At 39.6% G+C, this 20,873-nt stretch overlaps 1 long non-coding RNA gene across 1 annotated transcript in view; it reads left to right on the top strand.

Moving 5' to 3' along the window:
• The window catches only part of LOC141983948 (uncharacterized), a 62,622-nt gene that overhangs the window by 40,747 nt on the left and 1,002 nt on the right, over nucleotides 1–20,873 (top strand). The gene's annotated exons all lie outside the window — the stretch shown is intronic.

The following is a 20,873-nucleotide window of genomic DNA, read 5'->3' as shown; positions in this document are numbered from 1 at the left end:
CAAATGTAAAATTAATGTGTATATTTAAAAAAATATTTAAAATTGCTGTCCTCTGGATAGGATTCTGAACTGATCATTCAGCTTGCCACTCTGCAAAACTGTAAACAGTTACAGCTTTTCTGATTTTTTTGTTTATTGATTGAGTATTGCATTGCATTGCAATTAAATCCTTTCTCTCCCCCTCCCACACCCCAGCAAACCTATTGAGGATACAACAAAAAGCTATTTGGCAGCTAGCCACTTTGACAAGCCATGTGATGTGTTCAGCAGTTTAGTTGATTTACACTGTTTGTACTGTTGGAAGTTGCCAAACTTTTTGTCATTTGGTGTAATATAGTGTTTGCGCCTTTAACGATTTTTTTCTTCCATAAAAAGATTTTTATTTTGCTCATTAGGGTTATAATTTGAATGTATAATTAGCATCTTGTTAATTGTCAATAATTAAACATGTTATTCAGAGAGCTCTTGCAAAGGGCATGTGATTCATTTACCAGAATTTCCTCGAGCCAGTGTTGGGAGGTCCCTAATGAACGGAGAATAAAACAGGAATGGATGTAATGATATAAATTAAATATGTGAACACATATAAACAATCTAAATTTAAATCCAACAGACCACCACATAAGAATGCACTCTGCAACATGAAAAAAAAACAACCTCTGATCCCCAAAATCTCAGGATTGCTGCTCTCTGATGATTCAAGCTTTGAATTAAATTTAGTGTGCAAATTTGGTGTAATAGTTGAAGCTTATGCCTAGTCACAGAAAAGTATCATGGGCAAAAAATTAATAACTACTTATGTTGCATGTTACATGTCATTGCAGTGTCACCATATGTGGGTCTGCATATGGGCATAAGGATCTGCCACCATGGATTCCTTTGCAGGTTTAGCACCACACACTGTAAAAACAGAGCCTTATCGTCATCTACTCCTCACACGTGCTAAATTTTTATGGGCCAAATTCACCACTGGCGTAACTCAGCATAAAGCCTAGGTTGTGCAGTGTAAGCATATGTTCAGATCAGATGAATGCACAGTGAACTACTGTAATCTTGCTCACAAAGCATCAATGTGTATTTTCTTTATAAGAATGTCCACCGACAAGTGTGGCACACTGCATTCAGATCTTGGGCCAGCTTCATAACATGGGTTATGTGGTGCAAAGGTGAGTAAATTTAGCAGCAAATGCCCAGCAGAGAATTCTCCTCACTAGAGCAGAACTTCCTGCTGAGTGCATCTGCATTGCAACTGGCCTCCCCTCTTCCCTGCTCTTGGTGTTAAAAGTATGGTGAGGGGGACAAAGGCTGTTTCAGGGACAGACAGCAGGCGTCTAAAAGGGGAATGTTAGAACATGGTGGGTTCAACCTGCTTTAGAAATGATTATGCCACAAGTAATAGCAAATATTCAAACAGCCATTGGTTTATTTTTGAAACTGTGAATTGTGAACTTTTTTTGCAAACTTTAGCAAAAATTTATATTTGTCCACACATTCACAGCAAAAGATTACTATTTGCTAATTATTATTCACTCATCTTCAATTGTTATTCTCAGGTTTTAAATGGTTCAGACATTAAAACATGGAGTGGGACCAGTGCCATGTGTCTTATGCGACTGATCACAAGCCATGAATCATGAACACTCAAAGTGAACAGTTCACAACCATTCTATAGGCTGGAATTTATGGGTAACTAATACTCAAAGAGAAAAAGTGGCTAAATTCATTGGCCAATTTATTTGTCATGAAAAATTCAATCAGCTGTGTTTTCAAAGGTTAGAAAAAATTAGAAACTCCAATTTTCATAAGATTTTTGGAGCAGAGATTTTAAAAAGTTCCAAAGGGACTTAAGAGCACAAAGCTCATTACTTTTAATGGTAATTGTGCTCCGTAATAATTTAGGCACTTTAAAAATCTCCATCTTTTTTATTAGTTTTAAGGCTAAATATGGATTCTGATACGTTAATAGAAGATACTGAAATTTAAACCAGGATCTTTTAGAGATTTTGGATTTACTTCAGAAAAACTGGATTTGTAAGCATGGACTTAAACTTCAGTAAGGAATGGGAAATTTGATGGTGAATAGTATTTTGCTTATTTATTATGTATTTAAAGTTTTAAGCATCTGTTATCTTAATATGTAAATGCTATTTTAAAAAGCTTGAGACCAAACAAACTTTGGGCCTGTTCCTGCAATCCTTCAGTGGTGGAATGAAACTTCCTGAATGTTTAAGAGTAATGGGTTTTGTTTGTTTGTGGTGACACAGAAAAGTGCAGGGTTACAATTGCACTGCGTTTTAAACCTCAAACACAGGAGAAATTCTGATTTGATTGAATCATGCATAGAGTATTAAGAAGGCATCCCTTTTCATTGCAGCCTTTTACTGGAATCTGGTAAAAATACTCTGAGTTTAGTGACTCTGATGGCCCATCTCCATAGTTCTTCAAAGGAACATCTTGAAAATTGCAGAGGTCTCTTCTTACATTTCTTTGCCCTCTAAACAGGGCATTTACTACCACAGTATCCATCCCTGGAATGTGCTCAACTATGTGTTTTTCCTGCTTTGACAAAACTCCCAGATTTTTATTGCCACATTGTTCATCCATTCTGATATGGTATCTCTCAGCCTGAAAAGACAGCACACTCAGTGCTGTTGTTTGACAGAACCTGGACATGGGCGCCTGGAGATATCTGTAAACTGTTAGAACTTTCCAGACTAAGAAGCTCAAACTTGTTTATGCTTTGCAGAATTTCTCACTAATCCCATAATCCACCCATGATCTAGTAAGCGAAGGAAGTGCCCTGGCCTGGCTTGGAGGAGTCTGCCTTCAGGCTTCCTGGAATTGTCAAGACTGGGAAGGTGTGGGGATCTACTAGTAGCAGGATCCCCTCCACAACACAGGACAAGTAAAGCCAAGTTGCAAGAGGTCCCTTAGGCTATGAGTCCCTCAGATATGATCGTGACAGAGTGACTGAGTTACTAGGCTGAACAGTCTAGAAGGACGGAAATTCTGAGGCCTTCTTATTAGAAAAGACAGGCTTCCCACAAAGAGAGGGTGAATCTGGGATGCCAATAGCAATGCAGTGCCCTGGATTCCTAGGTCTTTACTACTAGAGATACCACAATGTGACCTATTGCAGACAGGATGTCTAGATTGGATGTCTAGATTAATATGTGCAATAAGCCGAAAGATTTTCAGGAGAAGGAGGAGAAAGATGAGAAGGAAGTTTATAAAAAGAAGCAGACTCAAATTAAAAGGATAACTAGATGAGAACAAATATGTTGAATTGCAAGTATTTTCCAGCTGCTATGATACGGTTCCTTATAAATACTAGCAGCAGCAAAAGAAATAGAGAAAACGGAACCTCTTGAAATGATAGAGGAAATAGAGATGGGGAGAAGGCAATGAAAAAACCTGTAAAACTGAGATTTGAATAATTTAAGTGACTATGGAGTAAATAGAAAAGAAATGTAAATGTAGACAGATGCAAAGTAACAAACCCACAGGGTGCATGTTAAACAGAAATGTCAGGCAGCACAATAACCAAGAAAAGGATTCAGGGATTATTTTGGAAACACCGTCAAAACAAACCACCAGCCCAGTGTCTGACAGTCGTAATAATGGCAAAGATACTATAAGGATGACTCAACATAGGAATAAAATGAAGAGAGGTAATATTATGATTTGACAAGGTCCTGGTTAAAAGGACTTGGAACCATAGGTCCCAATCCAGCAAAGCACTTCATCATGTGCTGCATACCTTCAATCATGTGTGTGACCAAACTTAAATCTACTTAATGTGCACCTTAGAGTTTGGTTTATCAATGGGAGTTCTCATGCCAACAATGTTATGCACATACTTAAGTGCCTGGCTGGACCATGGCCATGGGGTTGAATTTTGGTCACCTTCCTGCCGGAAGGAATACAAAGAAGGGGCAGCCAGGATGGGTACAAGTTTTAGATTATTTCTTAGGAGGATGGCTAAGCACACTAGTTGATTCTCACAATGAAGAGAGCTGATAGTAAAGAGTGGGGCAAAGTGTTTCCAATGGCAAAGGGTTTCAATACTCAGAGGAAACAAGTTAAATCTCAGAAAACAACAATTGTTGTAATTATTATTCTCTATTTATTTGCAGTAGCACCTACAATGTGCTAGGCTCTTTCTAGAAATTTAAGAAACTTGGCCCCTGGTCTAGGGAGCTTCATAGATTGAAAAGCCAAAATGGATCATCTAGTCTGACCTCCTGTATATCACAGGTCATTACATTTCATCCAATAACACTATGCTGAATACAATAACATGGATTAGACTAAAGCATTTCAGCCCACAGGAGACTAAACTGATGTATGTCACAGGCAGAGAGAACAGGAAAGAATGAGGTGCTACCAATGGCAGGGACCTGATAAGGTGTGGTATGCCCAGATGCTCCTGGCAGGTGATTCATACTCCATGCTACAAAGGAAGGTGAAACCTCTACAGGTCTCTGCTAATCTGACATGGGGGAAAATTCCTACCCAGCCTGAATCTGGTGATCAGTTTGATCCTGAGTATGAGAGCAAGACACTCCAGATAAGCACCCAAAAAAAGGATTTTCTGTATCTCCGCAAAGCACTGGTCCACCCTCTCCGATGTCCTATCTCCACATGTGGCCAATCTCTGATGCTTCAAAGAAAGGAGAGAAGCAAAACCACAGAACTCATCTGGCCAATTCCTTCCTGACCCCTGAAGGTGATCAGCTGAAGCCCTGAAGACTGAGATTTGATTATAGTCACTGTCTTAATGCAGAGCAGAAAGTAAGCATGTGGAGGAAGATGCTGGCAATACTGTTCTCCTTATGCTTCAAAAAGAAAGGGAATGAACAAGGGGATTCATAGATTCACAGATTCATAGACTCCAAGGACAGAAGGGATCTCACAATCTAAGGAAGAGTAAATAAGGAAATTGGTGAGAACTATTTTATTTGAAGGAATAAACATATGGAATAAGTTCCCCCAGTACATGTCATCCGGGTAGACAGAATGATAACCTTAGGAGACAGTTAGACACTTTTATGGAGAATGAGGTGATTGAAGGATAAAGTGATAAAGAAGGCGGATGGGAGTGAGACAAATCTAAAGAGGATAGATCAGTGTTTCTCAAACTTTTGTATTGGTGACCCCTTTCACACAGCAAACCTATGAGTGTGACCCCCCCCTTATAAATTAAAAACACTTCTTTTGTATTTAACACTATTATAAATGCTGGCAGCAAAGTGGAGTTTGGGGGTGGAAGAAAAGAAACTAGATAATCAATAGGAGAAAAATAAGGCTCATGTGAGAGGACCAATGAATCAGACAAGAGATGTATGGGACCAAGTGGCATATTGTGAATCTTGATGAATTGATCTCAGTGTAACCCTTTTGCCAGGTGGTTAACAGCAACAAAAAAGTTCAACACGTGTAGGATCTCTCTTGACAAATGATTCAACTGGCACCCTCCACCCAGAAACCTAGGAAAATGAAGTGCACCCTCCCTGTGTACCCTTACCAGGCAGAATGTCCCACTCAGAAGCACTCTAAGATTGTGTACAAACAGGGGAATCTTTATTAGTGGAGGAAATACAGTCACAAACTAGGGAAAACACAACAACAGAATACACATGGAAATAAAGAGTAAAATACCTACCAGTAACTTGGGGGTAGTCCATTTAACTTGATCTCCTATCCCCTCTCCTGCACTGGTGAGAACTTCCCAAGGGTAATAAACCCTTGATTACACCACCTCACCCATCTACCAAACCCCACTCATGAGTTAGATGAGTGAGTAGCAGTAGTCGAAGTGTATCTTTACAGGTCTGTCTCCATTCCCACTTGTCTGGTCCCACCTGGAGGTACTATCCCTTAACTCAGGATAGTGAGTCCGCTTTATTATGATGTTAGATATTCAGTGCTTCATTGGGGATCACACAGCTCTGGGGCTGTCTTCTACATCATTTCTCAGTACAGAGTCATCACTCTGTGTTATCTCTCACCCCAAAGACCCCACCGGAGTGGAGCCAAGAGCACTTAGGACCCTTGAGCACAGTTGTAGCTGTTTAGAAATAATGCACTTTTTACCCCCAAGATAAGAGTGAGTGTGCGCGCTCGCTCGCTCTCGTGTCGTGTCACGTCACGTCACGTCACGTCACGTCACGTCATGCTCCGCTCCTCCCCCCCATTTAAACTTCTTTGGAAGCCTACTACCCCCACAAAATCCAAGTTCATGTACAGTTACAGTGACTCTCCAAGTATCAATGCAGGAATTGTGGGTAGATATCCTGTGCAAATGAATCTTTTTTATGGCAGCACTTTCCCCTTTTCACCAAATGTTCTTCCTCCTCTAGAGCTTCTGGTCTTTATACCAGAGTTGGGGGGGGATTCACATATGAAGCTTTGGTTTGGGCCACTTCTAATTCACTCAGATAGGAGTTGGGCTCCTAACTCCCTTAGACCTCTTTGAAAATACCAGACTGAGATTAAGGCTTATGTACATGTTTAATTTTACCCATGTGAGTAGCTTCACTGAGGCCAATAAAAGACCACTCACAGGGATAAAGTAAAGCACAGGTGTAAGTGGAGTATGAGCAGGATCTAATGTAGAACATTTGGACTCTCTGACCTTGAGCTGGTCTTTTAAGAAGTATGCAATGATTGATAAGACTATAATTTGTGAGGGTTAGGACCAGATCAGTTTATGCAAATGCATCTTCTTAGTGCCATACTTTGGTTTTGGTCTTTCACTCTGAGCTGGGTTTTTTGGGCGGAGAGGGGGTGTTTGTTTACATCTATAGAAACAGGCGCTAAATATAAAAACATTTCCTTTCCGCCTTAAGTGTTACAGTAAGTAGAGTATAAAAACAATGACCTAAGCGAGGCTGAATTCAGTGGTTATCTATTTTATTTTAAGAGGTAAATCTGTCCAACTTTCAGGGGAAAAAAAAGAGAGAGAGGAATTCTAATTTATTAATGTTTCCCTGAGCATTTCACCCACAGACAAAGAACTGGTCCAATGTAAACAAGCTGGTGTGTGTGCTTAGTCATATGAACTTCTGAACAACCTCTACATAAATCTAGTGCTTGTTGAACCAGAAAAAAGTGTTGACCATTTAGGAGCCAAGCATCAATTATCTCGTACTGCAAACACCACATGTTATGTCTGTCTCTCCCCAGTCACACTGTGCTTAAACTGTCCCCTTATTAATTCCAATATATATTTCTTTTATCACTTTACTTTGATCTACTCTAATTTATCGTAATTTAGCAATGCCATCTCATCTCATACAAATATGTAGCACTTTGGCATGATAATTAGATAACACATAGGCAAGATGAAGCCAGAAAAACACTTTGTTAAATGGCATTCTGGATTAAGTGGGGGTAAGGAAATAATTTAGGGTTATATGATGCCCTCACTGAAATTAATTTTGACTTTAACAAGAAATAATATAGAAAGGTTTAAACAGTTAAGAAGGAATGATGAGCCTTAAAAAATGATAATTGAGAAAGAGCTGAAAAAAGAATATGTGGAAAATTTCAAGATATGTAAACCAGCAATGATCCAAATGATATACATCTTTGGTGTTAGGTAATTCCCTTCATACCCTAAGTTACTGTACCAATAACAATTATTTCTGAAATGTGGTGCACAACTGGACAAGCATCCAAAATACTGGAGAAATGCAAATACATGTAAACCCAGACATCGTAATATTCAAACACACTGAAAGACTCCACTGCTCTAGAACAAGATTCCTTTCAATTCCAACATCTAGTCAACCACAGTGTACACATCCAGTTGCTCAAATTCCTGAGAATCACACTGAGGGACAGTCCCATATGTCTGATCTCCTCAGAATTAAGACAGCTAATAACCAGTAGACATGTCTTTACTGTTAAAATCTATGTAATCTGTTGGTTCTGCAGAAAAGGATGTATGAGGTGTAAGAGTTACGGTTGTGCATTTGATTTTGAAGAACTGGATCTGTGTCTTGTGGGAGGTAATATGTTGGAACTAAAAGGGCTTTTGTTTTGGAGCTGAGGAGGGTGAGAGTGCTTTTGGGCATTTTGACGTTTAGGCAGTAGGAGTGTGAACTGTGGTTGGTTAATGCCGGCTTAATTGGTAATTTCCTTGATGTGTAATGACTGTGGTGATGGAAAATGCACTTGAGCAACCTTAACTGTAAATACAGACATCACGGTGTGTGGGAATTTCCTGGTTCTTTTTAACAGAAAATAAAATTGTTTCCCCTCAGGTTCTATGCTCCTGCTTGTCACCTGCCATCTGCCTCTTTACTTACTGGGTTCTTCCCTGCTCTCCTTTCCCCTAAGTCCCTTTCTATACAACACTTTTAGCTCCCTACTTCCCCCTGCAAACTCTCTGTAGTTCCTGTTACTCATTAGCCCAGGCCCTCTTTTCCTTATTTCCCTTCTTTGGCTCCCTCAGTTTCTCTCCTTGCTGCTGTTTTTCTCTTCTTCCTCAGTCCCTTTTTAAATACATATCAATATAAACATTTACAGCATGTAGAAAAGGGGTGGGGCAGGAGACTGAGGAAGAGCTGCAGGGAAAGGAGGTTGCAGTAGGGGACACATTGTGGGAAGTGGGAGAGGGAAGTAGGGAGGCACCCTAGCCCCGGGTAAACCAGACCCACCCATACACAACACAAATTGCCTCTTCATATGCGTTTGTTTGCTGCATGGTGCTACCTCCTTCCATGGTTGTAGTTATAAGAAGTCATTATTCTGCTAAATGGGAAAAAAAGTGAATAGATTCTTCTGCCCCTTACCTCTCTGTAACACCATCCACAGCAGCACAGGCTAAGGGGCAGAACTTTTGGAAGAGAATATTGTTAAAATATTGGGAACACATCACTTCAGCTCACAAACAATGCTGTACAGGACTAAAGCTAGAAAAGAGGAGGAGATGCGGAGCCAAATTGTGTCTATCCTTGTGGAGGAGGGAAAGGAGAGGCGATCGAAGGAACCTTGCACTGGGCCTAGACACAGTCCCAGTCCTTGTGCTCAAGAAGTGCAAGGATGTCACGAATCTCTCATTGACAGAGGTACCACTCCAAAGAGATAGAAGAAGGACAGGGAGAGACTATGGTATGTAATGCTGCTTCAGGTAAAAGGGTGAAGCAGGTGCTGCTATGGCCCATGATTCCCCAGAGGCCCCAGAAGCATTGTGCTTCAGGTCAGAGGAATTGCCCCTTAATGGCACAATCCAGTCTTCAGAACTTTAAGTATGGTGCTACAGCTACCACTCTCCTGATCCCAATTCTATCCATTAAGGTTAGGTATTCCAATACATATTATAAATGGAGAACCACTCATGCTCTAAGTTGCAACATCACCATTGTAAGTTAAGGGTGGGGACTGGCTGTGTGTTTCCCATCTTTCGTGACTCCATTTTAAAAGGGATGCATAGTATTTTATCCATGTGACTCTTATTAAGAGATCCCAGGACATAACCCTGAACATTGCTTTGAAAATTGCGGTTTAATGTAACTTTAATGCAGACTTTAGTAGTTTAAAGTTTATGCTTTTATAAATAAAAAAAGGAAAGAAAGAAACTCAACAGAACTCTTAAGAGTGGACTCACTAGACTAGTGATTTTTATCTATCTATCTATCTATCTATCTATCTATCTATCTATCTATCTAGTCCAAGTGAGATTTTCAAGACTTAAAAAGTAGTTAAGCATCAAAGTCCCATTGACTTTCTCCCCCAGTGTGTCTGTCTCATCTATCTATTTTAGGTTTTATTATTATTACACCCATCACCATAGTTATGGCATCCATTATTGTACCTTGTGGATCTATAGTATGTCTATACTACTACCCTATGTACTTTAACAGGATGTCAGTAAAGATATTCTACAGTCTGTGCTGGAGCAGCAAGCAATGTTAAAATATTACAGAATAAGATGTTTTATAACTTTTTTTTCTTAAAAGAAAAAATAAAAAGTTCTCATTCACATGGACTAGAAATGTTTTCTTTTTTTCAAAAGGAAATATGTTATTTAATTGGAGAGACTTTCATAGAATCATAGATCATAGAATCATAGAACTGGAAGGAATCTCGAGAGGTCATCTAGTCCAGCCCCCTGTACTCAAGGCAGGACTAAATATTATCTAGACCATTGCTGACAGGTGTTTGTCCAACCTGCTCTTAAAAATCCCCAATGATGGAGATTCCACTACCTCCCTAGGCACCTTATTCAAGTGCTTAACCACTCAGACAGTTAGGAATTTTTTCCTAATGTCCAACCTAAACCTTCTTTGCTGCAATTTAAGCCCATTGCTTCTTGTCCTATCCTCAGAGGTTAAGAAGAACAATTTTTCTCCCCCCTCCTTGTAACAACCTTGTATGTACTTGAAAACTGTTATCATGTCCCCTCTCAGTCTTCTCTTTTCCATACTAAACAAACCCATTTTTTTCAATCTTCCCTCATAGGTCATGTTTTCTAGACCTTTAATCATTTTTGTTGCTCTTCTCTGGACTTTCTCTAATTTGTCCACATGTTTCCTGAAATGTGGTGCCCAGAACTGGACACAATACTCCAGTTGAGGCCTAATCAGTGCAGAGTAGATCAGAAGAATTACTTCTTGTGTCTTTCTTACAATACTCTTGCTAATACATCCCAGAATGATGTTTGCTTTTGTTGCAACAGCGTTACACTCTTGACTCATATTTAGCTTGTGATCCACTGTGACCCCCCAGATCCCTTTCTGCAGTACTCTTTCCGAGGCGGTCATTTCCCATATTGTAGGTGTGCAACTGTTTGTTCCATGCTAAGTGGAGTACTTTGAATTTGTCCTTATTGAATTTCATCCCATTTACTTCAGACCATTTCTCCAGTTTATCCAGATCATTTTGAATTTTAATCCTATCCTCCAGAGCACTTGCAACCCCTCCCATCTTGGTATCCTCCACAAACTTTATAAGTGTACTCTGTATGCCATTATCTAAATCATTGATGAAGATATTGAACAGAACTGGACCCAGAACCGATCCCTGTGTGACCCCACTCATTATGCCCTTCCAGCATGACTGTGAACCACTGATAGCTACTCTCTGGGAATGATTTTCCAACCAATTATGCACCCACCTTATAATAGGGCCATCTAGGTTGTATTTCCCCAGTTTGTTTATGAGAAGGTAATGCAAGACAGTATCAAAAGCCTTACTAAAGTCAATATACTCCACATCTACCACTTCCTCCCTATCCACAAGGCTTGTTACCCTGTCAAAGAAAGCTATCAGGTTGGTTTGACATAGAATCATAGAATATCAGGTTTGGAAGGGACCTCAGGAGGTCATCTAGTCCAACCCCCTGCTCAAAGCAGGACCAATCCCCAACTAAATCATCCCAGCCAGGGCTTTGTCAAGCCTGACCTTAAAAACTTCTAAGGAAGGAGATTCCACCACCTCCCTAGGTAACGCATTCCAGTGTTTCACCACCCTCGTCATGAAAAAGTTTTTCCTAATATCCAACCGAAACCTCCCCCACTGCAACTTGAGACCATTACTCCTTGTTCTGTCATGTGCAACCGCTGAGAACAGCCTAGATCCATCCTCTTTGGAACCCCCTTTCAGGTAGTTGAAAGCAGCTATCAAATCCCCCCTCACTTTTCTCTTCCGCAGACTAAACAATTCCAGTTCCCTCAGCCTCTCCTCATAAGTCATGTGTTCCAGTCCCATAATCATTTTTGTTGCCCTCCACTGGACGTTTTCCAATTTTTCCACATCCTTCTTGTAGTGTGGGGCCCAAAACTGGACAGAGTACTCCAGATGAGGCCTCATCAATGTTGAATAGAGGGGAACGATCACGTCCCTCGATCTGCTGGCAATGCCCCTACTCATACAGCCCAAAATGCCATTGGCCTTCTTGGCAACAAAGGCACACTGTTGACTCATATCCAGCTTCTCATCCACTGTAACCCCTGGGTCCTTTTCTGCAGAACTGCTGCCTAGCCATTCATTTCCTAGTCTGTAGTCCCTAGTCAGTCCCTATTCTTCCGTCCTAAGTGCCGGACTCTGCACTTGTCCTTGACAAATCCATGCTGACTGTTATTTATCACCTTATTATCTTCTAACTGTTTGCAAATGTATTGCTTAATTATTTTCCACTATCTTTCCGAGTACAGAAGTTACGCTGACTGGTCTGTAATTCCCCGGGTTGTCCTTATTTCCCTTTTTATAGATGGGCACTATATTTTTCCTTTTCCACTCTTCTGTAATGTCTCCTGTCTTCCATCACTTTTCAAAGATAATTGCTAATGGCTCAGATATCTCCTCAGTCAGCTCCTTGAGTATTCTAGGATGCATTTCGTCAGGCCCTGATGATTTGAAGATATCTAACTTGTGTAAGTAATTTTTGACTTGTTCTTTCCCTATTTTAGACTCCGATCCTACCTCATTTTCATGGGCATTCACTATTTTGGACGTCCAATCACCACCAACCTTCTTGGTGAAAACCGAAACAAAGTCATTGAGCACCTCTGCCATTTCCACATTTTCTGTTATTGTCTCCCCCCCCACATTGAGTGATGGGTCTACTCTGTCCTTGGTCTTCCTCTTGCTTCTAATGTATTTGTAGAATGTTTTCTTGTTTCCTTTTATGTCCCTAGTTAGTTTGATTTCATGCTGTGCTTTGGCTTTTCTAATTTTGTCCCTACATACTTGTGTTATTTATTTATATTCATCCTTTGTAAATTGACCGAATTTCCATTTTTTGTAGGACTCTTTTTTGAGATTTAGATATTTGAAGATCTCCTGGTTAAGCCACGGTGGTCTCTTGCCATACTTCTTATCTTTCCTATGCAGTGAGATAGTTTGCTCTTGTGCCCTTAATAATGTCTCTTTGAAAAACTGCCAACTGTCTTCAATTGTTTTTTCACCTTAGACTTGCTTCCCATGGGATTTCACCTACCAACTCCCTGAGTTTGCTAAAGTCTACCTTCTTGAAATACACTGTCTTTATTGTAATGTTCTCCCTCCTACCATTCCTTAGAATTGTGAAGTCTACCATTTCATGATCACTTTCACCCAAGTTGTCTTCCACTTCCAAATTCTCAACTAGTTCTTCCCTATTTGTCAAAATCAAATCTAGAACAGCCTACCCACTCATAGATTTCTCCACCTTCTGAAATAAAAATTTGTCTCCAGTACATTCCAAGAACTTGTTGGATAATCTGGTGCCCTGCTATGTTATCTTCCCAACAGATGTCTGGGTAGCTGAAGTCCCCCATCATCACCAAATCCTGAGCTTTGGATGATTTTGTTAGTGGTTTAAAAAAAAAACCAGAAAACCTCATCCACCTCTTCTTCCTGTAGTAGACCCCTACCATGAAATCACCCTTGTTATTTACCTCTTTTATCCTTATCCAGAGACTTTCAACAAGACTGTCTATTATTTCTATCTCAACCTCAGTCCAAGTGTATCCATTTTTAATATATAAGGCAACACCTCCGCTATTTTTTCCCTGCCTGTCCTTTCTGAGCAATCTGTACCCTTCTATACCAATATTCCAGTCATGCATATTATCCCACCAAGTCTCCGTGATGCCAACTATGTCAGAGTTATGTTTATTTACTAGCATTTTGAGTTCTTCCTGCTTATTCCCCATACTTCTTGCATTAGTATACAGACATTTAAGATACTGATTTGATTCCCCCCGCCCCGTTCTGTCTTGTCTCTCCCTTATTTCTGCTTTTGACTTAGCAGTTCTTCCTGCTAAGTCAAAAATTCCTATAAAAGGGGTTAATCTTGAAAACACAACCAACCTTTAAATATAGCTATGCCAGCAGGTATTTCTATAATTAAAGTACCTTCATTCTTGTAATCAGTATCTCTGTCTATCTCTTATGTTCTGCTGCTGTGATTGCAAACAATGGAAGATGGATACAGTGGTTTTAGATGTTTTTCCACTGCAGTCTGAAATGGTAGCAAAATCAGCCTGGACTAAAAGTAAGAAGCCACCGCTCTCTCAGAATCTGAAAAGGGAGGGATGGCTGTGCCAAGTGCATGTTTTTTTCATTTTATCTTTTAATAAAGGAACTATTACAGAAGCAGAGCAGAATGACAGAAATGTGCTCTGAGCCTCTCTTAAGCAAATGGACCATCATAAAAGCTAAAAATAAAAAAAAAAAAAAACCAAGGTACATCTTTTCTGAGCTGCATACTTGCACATCCCCTTTAGAAATGCCAGGCCCTGATGGCTGGATACGAAGCATGAGCTTACAGCTGTTCTGACCACGTTTTTTTCCCAGGATGTGTATTAGCTCCAGTGCTTCCAGACATACCATTGATCACAAATTTATATAAGTACAGAGAACAGGAATGCTGGAACAATTTCTTTGAGACCTGTGGGATATATGACTGGATAGGACATTTGAATTCAAAGCCAAACATATGCAAACACAGTTCAAACTAGGTTAATTGGAATTTCAGTTGCCAAAAAGTAGCTTGCTCAGCAATCAGTGGGCATAAGAGAAAGGGTTTAGTGTAAATTCATATTATTATTAAATACAACACTCCACCCCGGCCCATGTTTAAATAATGTTAAGGTTGTAACATGAACTGACAGAAGCCAGAAAATTCAACATTAACCTGATATCCCATCCCTTGCTCATAACCTCGTGGAAAGAGGGGGTTCATAGTAGGGCTGCCAAGCGATTAAATAAATTAATGGCGATTAATCACATTGTTAAACAATAATAGAATACCATTTATTTCAATATATTTGGATGTTTTCTACATTTTCAAATATATTGATTTAAGTTAGAACACAGAATACAAAGTGTACAGTGCTCATTTTATATTTATTTTTTATTACAACCAAATACAAGTACTGTAGTGCAATCTCTTTATCATGAAAGTTGAACTTACCAATGTAGAATTATGTAAAAAAATAACTGCATTCAAATATAAAACAATGTAAAACTTTAGAACCTACAAGTCCACTCAGTCCTACTTCAGCCAATCAATCAGACAAACAAGTCTGGTTACAATTTTCAGGAGATAATGCTGCCCATGTCTTGTTTACAATTGTGATGAAGTGGGACTGTTCTTAATGTTTCCTCTGAATACTGTAGGGGTGCCTCAGTTTCCCCTATGCATTTCTTAAGTCTCTAGGTGGTGGGATAAGGGGGCGTAATTGTTGCAGAGCAAAGGGCCAGTGTACATAAATGGCCGACACGCTGTCTCCTGGCAACTGATGGCCTGGGCCCTTCCCCCCTGCAAGATGAGAGCTAAAGGTGTTGGAGAACAAAGGAATCAGGTGACCTCCTGGCCAGGGAAAGGGACAAAGCCCAGAGGAAGAGGGGCTGGAGGGTAAGTCAGTTTGGGACTGGCTGGGGACGAGGAGTGAAGTGCAGACGTGGTTGTCTGGCTCACTGCCCCCCAAAATGGACCCAGCTGAGGGGTCCTGTTCTCTGTACCTACAAGCTCTGTTTTAGACCATGTTCGTGTCATCTAATAAACCTCTGTTTTACTGGCTAGCTAAGAGTCATGTCTGACTGTGAAGTTGGGGTGCAGGACCCTCTGGCTTCCCCAGGACCCCGCCTGGGCGGACTCGCTGTGGGAAGCGCACGGAGGGGCAGAGGATGCTGAATGCTCCAAGGTCAGACCCAGGAAGGTGGAAGCTGTGTGAGATTTTTGCCCTGCAGACAGTCTGCTCACAGATAGGAGACTTCACCAGAGTCCTGCCTGGCTTTGTAGGGAGCAGTTCCAGAACATTTCCCAGGGACTCCGTGGCAACAATGTTACCTGAAAGTGAGAACAGGCTTTCGCATGGCACTGTTGTAGCCAGCATCGCAAGATATTTACGTGCCAGGTGTGTTAAAGATTCATATGTCCCATCTTGCTTCAACCACCATTCCAGAAGACATGTGTCCATGCTGATGACGGGTTCTGCTTGATAACTATCCAAAGCAGAGAGGAGCAATGCATGTTCATTTTCATCATCTGAGTCAGATGCCACCAGCACAAGGTTGATTTTCTTTTTTGGTGGTTCAAGTTCTGTAGTTCCCACATTGGAGTGTTGCTCTGTTAAGACATCTGAAAGCATTCTCCACACCTCGTCCCTCTCAGATTCTGGAAGGCACTTCAGATTCTTAAACCTTGGGTCAAGTGCTGTAGCTATCCTTAGAAATCTCACATTGGTACCTTCTTTGCCTTTTGTCAAATCTGCTGTGAAAGTGTTCTTAAAACAAACATGTGCTGGGTCATCATCCAAGACTGCTATAACATGAAATACATGGCAAAATGTGGATAAAACAGAACAGGCGACATACAGTTCTCCCCCAAGGAGTTCAGTCACAAATTTAATTAACACATTATTTTTTTAGCGAACATCATCAGCATGGAAGCATGTCCTCTGGAATGGTGGCCAAAGCATGAAGGGACATATGAATGTTTAGCATATCTGACAAGTAAATACCTTGCAATGTCAGCTACAAAAGTGCCATGTGATTGCCTGTTCTCACTTTCATATGACACTGTAAATAAGAAGCAAGGAGCATTATCTCTGTAAATGTAAACCAACTTGGTTGTCCTAGCAATTGGCTGAACAAGAAGTAGGACTGAGTGGACTTGTAGGCTTTAAAATTTTACATTGTTTTCTTTTTGAGTGCAGTTATGTAACAAAAATATTCTACATTTGTAAGTTACACTTTCATGATAAGAGATTGCACTACAGTACTTATATGAGGTGAATAGAAAAATAGTATTTCTTTTGTTTATCATTTTTACAGTGTAAATATTTGTAATCAAAAATAATAATATAAAGTGAGCACTGTACACTTTGTATTCTGTGTTGTAATAGAAATCAATGTATTTGAAAATGTAGAAAAACATCCAAATTATTTAATACCTTTTAATTAGTATTCTATTGTTTAGCATTGCGATTAATCACAATTCATTTTTTTAATCACAATTAAAAAATTTGAGTTAATTGCATGAGTTAACTGCGATTCATTGACAGCCCTAGTAAATAAGCATATCAACATGAACTGAAGACAGAATCTCAGCCTTAGCTTAAAATTTCCTAGATTTTTGTCAGTTTGAAGCACACTCTTACAGCTATTTAAACTGGGTCTACCAAATGATTTAAAATTAATCATAATTAATTATAAGATTAAAAAAACAAAAGTGATTAATCACAGTTTTAATCACACTGTTAAACAATAATAGAATACCATTTATTTAAATATTTTTGTATATTTTCTACATTTCTACATCCAAAAATATTTAAATAAATTGTATTCTAGTACTGTTTACCAGTGCAATTAATCACACGATTAATCATGATTAATTTTTTAATCACTTGACAGCCCTATATATTTTATTTAAAATATTTGCACTATAAAAAAGATAAACTAAAGAAATAGTATTTTTCAATTCACCTCATACAAGTACTGTAGTGCAATCTCTTTATTGTGAAAGTGCAACTAACAAATGTAGAATTATTATTTTTACATAACTACACTCAACAACAAAACAATGTACAACTTTAGAGCTTACAAGTCCACTCAGTCCTACCTCTTGGTCAGCCAATCACTAAGACAAAGAACTTTGTTTACATTTACAGGAGATAATGCTGCCTGCTTCTTATTTACACCTGAAAGTGAGAGCAGGCATTCACATGGCACTGTTGTTGCCTGTGTTCCAAGGTATTTACATGCCAGAGATGCTAAACATTTGTATGCCCATTCAGGCTTCAACAACCATTCCAGAGAACATGCTGGATATAAAGTGAGCACTATACATTTTGTATTCTGTTTTGTAACTGAAATCAATATATTTAAAAATGTGAAAAAACATCCCAAAATGTTTATAATAAATTTCAATTGGTATTCTATTATTGTTTAACAGTGTGATTAAAACTGCAATTAATTGCGGTTAATTTTTTAAATTGAGTTAATTTGTTTTGACAAAAGAAAAGGAGTACTTGTGGCACCTTAGAGACTAACCAATTTATTTGAGCATAAGCTTTCGTGAGCTACAGCTCACTTCATCGGATGCATACTGTGGAAAGTGTAGAAGATCTTTTTATACCCACAAAGCATGAAAAAATACCTCCTCCCACCCCACTCTTCTGCTGGTAATAGCTTATCTAAAGTGATCACTCTCCTTACAATGATTTATGATTTTTATCATACACATTGTAAGGAGAGTGATCACTTTAGATAAGCTATTACCAGCAGAAGAGTGGGGTGGGAGGAGGTATTTTTTCATGCTTTGTGGGTATAAAAAGATCTTCTACACTTTCCACAGTATGCATCCGATGAAGTGAGCTGTAGCTCACGAAAGCTTATGCTCAAATAAATTGGTTAGTCTCTAAGGTGCCACAAGTACTCCTTTTCTTTTTGCGAATACAGACTAACACGGCTGTTACTCTGAAATTTGTTTTGAGTTAATCGCTTGAGTTAACTGCAATTAATTGATATCCCTAAATTAAACATAAGTTTTCTTGTAGTTTAATCTGAAGAAAAGAAAGATGGGAGCTATGAAGCAAACATGTTCATTTTGCCCATGAGATCAGAATGTTTCCTACAAGGTTATTCCAGTCTCTCAGATGTATTAAAGTGATTAAAAAAAGTTGTTTATTATTTCCTTTGTAAGAATACTTGAAATATTCTATGAATATTTCTCAGCTGTTAGTACCCATGTTATTTACCAAATTGGCTCCTTTGGGCCAGTTATTGTTTATCAGGTAAATATGTATTTTGGTACATGTCCAAAATTTATGATTTACTCACTTACATTGTAAAGGCTCCTGTTGAACCAAAATGGTCCATTATGTAAATCTGTGTTAGTTCACAGATTTTTGACTTTATAGACTTTACTGGCTCCAATCTATTGTGCTAATCTAGCTGTCGCACATGCACATTAAGGCCCATTAAAACGGTGTAATAAAAATCCTTAAGGAATTTGAAAATAAAATAAGTCATTCACTGTCTAATCCCAATCGGTTGAACCTAACCAAAAGTGAGGTGATGCTGATATGAAGACAAAAGCACTTTGAAAAACTTGCCTCTTCTGGAATACACTTTATTTGCCCTCAGATCGTCAATTGCTCCTCAGTCTCAAGGATCTTTTACCTCTCCATGCCCAGACAGTCATGATGGAAACTCCCCCTCCCCTCCCCACACCTCCCCAAAACCCCCCACCCTCCCACTTACACATATCAACTATATTGATCCTATAGGATATGGACCTGGCCATACTGATCTATGAAGTCGTGACCTTCAGGATTAATTATTGCCATAGAGTGGCTCTGGCCATCTGACAGACTGACTCTTCCTCCACCTATATGGCCTCCTGTGAGTGCTGCATAACACTGGAACAACTGAACTGTTGTTGACCAATATGGGGAGACTTGTATGTGTGGGATACAGAACTTTCACAGGAGCGGTGCGGGCCGAGGGATGTGCTGGCCGAGGCTTCCCGCAGCCCCCATTGGCCTGGAGCAGCGAACCGCGGCCAGTGGGAGCCGCAATCGGCCAAACCTGCAGACACTGCAGGTAAACAAACTGGCCCGGCCCGCCAGGGGGTTACCCTGGTGGGCCGCGTGCCAAAGGTTGCCAATCCCTGACCTAGACTGTGAAATGCACTACTGCCAAACATAAGAATGGCCACAGACCTCACTCCTTTCTGAATGCCATTTCTTTAACTTTGCTTGCCCTCACAAAAATTGTTCACACTGCAACAAATTTCAGTAACTACATATTACAGGCTAAGAAAGAAGAGAGAGACTGTGAGCTATTCAAGTACTATGGTGATGGAGGCCACATACGTAGGTAGCTAGAAAGAAATTGAGTTTGTTCTAGAATTTTAATAAAATTAGTGGTATCATTCATGTGTTACAACAACAGAACTGACCATTTTGTAACACTATGGTTTAAATGTTCTCTAATATGAGATATACAACTGGGTTCACACAAGATCCATTAGCTTTCCCATGGCATATTTCTGTAAATAAAAGGGTCTCAGGAATTTTGAGACATACCTTTGGTTGAGTTCAAACTACCACAGTGATGAGACTGAGACTGCTTCACACTATACCAAGCACCCTGTATAGTAAGGACTTCCCTGCTACTGCTCTGGAAGTGAGACACATGCCAAGAAAAGTTAATGTTTTTGATTTACATTAATGCTTCTGGGTGAACCTCAAATGCATGAAGTTTGAGAGTGAGTTAGATAACCACCACGGCACAATAAAGTTTTACAAGAACTATTTGGGAAATTATATTTTTTTCCAACAAAAAAGTTAACAAAAAAATCTTTTTCAAGTAAAATGGACATTTTTCATGGAAATTTTTCATTTTTCAAAAAATCCCTGATGAAAAGTTTTTGACTTGCTCTATTTTTTACATCAATGTCACAATGGAATTAAACAGTAGTATTACATAATTTAGGGTTAATTGTGTCTTTAAGATGTCATCTCTGGACAAGCTAACAGATGAGTTCTTCAAAGAACTAGAATACCCTCTTGAATGCACCAGTTGCTACTCCCCCATGGGATACACTGATTCCCATGCTCCACTTCTGATCCTCTGGCTTGTGTAGAGGAGGGAGTAAGGTAATGGCTAGTTTCCTCTCTTGTCACCATGAGACACTGTAAACTCCTGAGAGCGTAGAGGGGAAGCAGCCCATCTGCTCCAATGAGTACAGGGACCAGAACTACATCTGGTCCATTCCTTAGCATGAGCTGTGTAAAGGGTGGTAAGCTATTAACACCTTTTCCCTTCCCAGTGCTCTCAGTTAAGGTTCCAGAGAGAAACTGTCCCTTGCTGTGTAGGAGGCTCAGTATAGCTTGAAGCAGAGTGTCTCAGCCTATGTTGTCTTCATC

This window comes from Natator depressus, chromosome 3 (genome assembly GCF_965152275.1).
Source record: "Natator depressus isolate rNatDep1 chromosome 3, rNatDep2.hap1, whole genome shotgun sequence".
NCBI classification, from domain to species: domain Eukaryota; kingdom Metazoa; phylum Chordata; order Testudines; family Cheloniidae; genus Natator; species Natator depressus.
This window is presented reverse-complemented; position numbering and strand designations above follow the sequence as displayed.